Raw genomic sequence first — 1,236 nt, 5'->3', positions numbered from 1 at the left:
GAGTGAACCTTGGTTTCTTTCGAGAAGTATTATTATTTTATTTTAATTGATCCTTAATCGGTTATGAATTTAATATCTGTACGAAGTAAAGTATTGTGTTATACATTATTCGGAAAAAGAATGATTAATGTCATACAGCGAGTCTTATGTTATATGTTTATAGTGTGATACAGTGATGGATGTATTATGAAGAAGTATCCCACGACCTCTTTTCGGACAGGCAACTGCCTCGTGTTTGTTTTTCTGACAATCAAAACTATCAAAGTTCAGAACTTTACGCCAAACCTAATACTCTCATATATCATTACAAAAACTCCCTTTCAGATTCGCTGACTGTTGGTAGAAATTTCTACGTATACAGGTAAAGGAACAAAGATCACTTGAGGGTGCAAGAGAATAAATAATTATGTGAGTAGGCGAAACATAGGAATTAAGGAATGAATATGTATTTGAAACATAGAAGAATTATCTTGTAAAATAAAAGACCCATGTATATCAGTATTTAAAATAAGAAGGATAGCGTAATTAAGTTTAAAATATGAGTAACAAGTATATAGGACGATTGCTGCCATCTACCGTTCCGAGAGGGAATCTAGAAAACGGAAGGTAAGATGGGGGTATCCTGTGCTAAAGCAATATTAATTAGCTGCATTAATCCCGTTAAACTTATTTAGGCCTACAATTCTTCACTACACACCTTTAATATTATTTATATTATATATATATATATATATATATATAAATATCACAAGGGTAGCTGCCATTCAGTAAGGGTTGCCAAAAGACACAGCACACTAAACAAATAAAAATAAACATTTGTGTTATCAGTATTTATGATCATTATTTTCAGTACGAAGCTACCCTCAGGAAAGTACGTTTATTTAATAATCATTAGTAATCAGATTGGATATAAAGAAAGAAACATATGTTTATAATATGTTAATAGTATGTGAACCCAATTAAAATTATTATTTGGGAATATTATTAGACACGAAACTTACATGGAATGCCCATATAACTCGCATTGTTACACTAACCTCTTCTAGAATTCGAAAATTATACCCTTTGGTTAATAGACGTTCACAAATTGGATTGGACTGTTCAATGCTACTCTACACCTCGCTTGTACGACCTCTTTTAACTTATGCAGCGCCAGTGTGGGGGACTGCAAATAAGACACACATGCATCGCCTACAAGTTCTCCAGAACAAGTTCCTGCGTACTGCAGCAAATGCC

The sequence above is a fragment of the Periplaneta americana genome, chromosome 14 (genome assembly GCF_040183065.1).
Source record: "Periplaneta americana isolate PAMFEO1 chromosome 14, P.americana_PAMFEO1_priV1, whole genome shotgun sequence".
Classification (NCBI taxonomy): Eukaryota; Metazoa; Arthropoda; class Insecta; order Blattodea; family Blattidae; genus Periplaneta; species Periplaneta americana.
This window is presented reverse-complemented; position numbering follows the sequence as displayed.